Source organism: Cucurbita pepo, unplaced genomic scaffold, assembly GCF_002806865.2.
Source record: "Cucurbita pepo subsp. pepo cultivar mu-cu-16 unplaced genomic scaffold, ASM280686v2 Cp4.1_scaffold000176, whole genome shotgun sequence".
NCBI lineage: Eukaryota > Viridiplantae > Streptophyta > Magnoliopsida > Cucurbitales > Cucurbitaceae > Cucurbita > Cucurbita pepo.
The window spans coordinates 219,758-221,561 of record NW_019646450.1 but is presented as its reverse complement, the minus strand read 5'-3'; the positions used below and the strand labels follow the sequence as shown (position 1 = coordinate 221,561).

General features: G+C 28.7%; 1 non-coding gene across 1 annotated transcript; it reads left to right on the top strand.

Moving 5' to 3' along the window:
* The first annotated feature begins 1,001 nt into the window (after positions 1-1,001).
* TRNAI-UAU lies at positions 1,002-1,075 on the top strand. The gene has a single exon. It is a non-coding gene; the product is annotated as a tRNA-Ile (tRNA).
* The last annotated feature ends 729 nt before the right edge of the window (positions 1,076-1,804 follow it).

The following is a 1,804-nucleotide window of genomic DNA, read 5'->3' as shown; positions in this document are numbered from 1 at the left end:
AAAAATAATTTTATCTTCACTTCTCAGGTCCTTTCCCATTTATCTTTCCTCAACCTCCATCCGAAACAAAATTACAAAAAAAAAAAAGTCAATAAAAACAAAAATGGTCTAGATATTAAATTATAGGCTACTATAGGTTGAATTGTAATTGTATTAATAAAGCATAGGTTAATATAGGATATTTAATTCAGAATTGTTTTTTCTTTCTTTCCCTTGTATTCGCTTTTCACACGATAATGAATGATAAGTTGATGTTGCATTTATGATAAGAGCCATTTAATTTAAATTTCGCATCAAAGGAAGGGTCGTTAAGGTAAATTCCGCATTTAAGATATATAGTAATGACCTTAGATTAAATAGAAGAATTTTAGGGTCATTACAAGTCGTATTTATTTTCTTAGACTTAGACTAGGATAGGATGTTTTTAATTTAAACGTTTATTTATTTTATTTAGCTTTTTGTTGTGTCGTTTTTAAAGGGGTTTTCGAAACACGTAAATCCATGACTGTGTTTTAAGCTGAAGGTTATGTTTTATGAAAGTTTAAATGAATATTTTCGCATTCAATGTTTATGATATGTATACAGTAGCGACTTTAAATTAAGTAGAAAATTTCGAGTCGTTAATTGTGAATTTAGTCTAATTTTAAGCTTAGTTTCAATTAATTTGGTTTTAGGGTTAGAGTTAAGGTTTAATCCATGCAATCATATTAAATAAATTATCTCTAAAGTCATTCTTTTTATCCACTCGAAAATCTATTCTCGAAGTTAACCAACACATTCTTAATGGAAAACAATGAATTAATCACCAAAAAAGTAAAAACATGAGTAATTTACTAAATTAGTCCAGTAACTTTTCATAGAATTTTTATTGGATGGTAAGTTTGAAATGCTTATACAAAATTAAATATACTATTGAATTTAGCCAATTATATTAACATATTGCTAATTGTAAAAACATATTCTTTAATGAATTAACGTTTATTAATATTGTTAAACGTACAGGTCCCGTAGCTCAGTTGGTTAGAGCGTTGGTCTTATGAGCCGAAGGTCGCGGGTTCGAGCCCCGCCGGGACCATGCCTCCGTATTATTTTTCAATCTTCCATTTTACAATTTTTGTTTAATAGGCCGTGACATATTGATTAAAAATAAAATTATTAATTCGAAAAAATAATAATAATAATGATAATAAATAAATAAATAAATAAAATGTCGGATAATCAAACAATTATAATTGGTTTTACATTAGAGTATAATTAAAATTACATATAAATAAATAACATTTTTCACTTTAAATTTAATTTGCATTTGTCAATCATTTTTTAAATTGGGCATATTATACATAAGTGAAGCGCGACCTCGTTATACATCATAACTTTTATACATATTCAGTTAATCAAGACAATCTACTATGGGAGATAAGTTGACTATTCTCTAACAGTACTCATCGTCACCATCACCATCATCATTATCATCAAAATCTCGAGGGAAGACTCTTATGCTTCTCAACTACAATATACTTTATCTAAACAAGTTTACGACTGAGTTGGAAATACCCTAATTATCCCCACACACAATATAAACATAAGTAGAAATCACCCAACAATATAAACATAATTATCCCCACACACAATATCCAACTCATCATCCTGATATAAATGTGGACCTTTGTCAATCAAGACTAGATTAATAGTAAAAGTTAACTTACGACCCTCAACCCCACATTATATCCATTAAAAAAATATGTAACCTGCTTTTCGAAGATTTTCTCCACGGGCAACCCTTGCGCAAAGATATCCAGGCAAA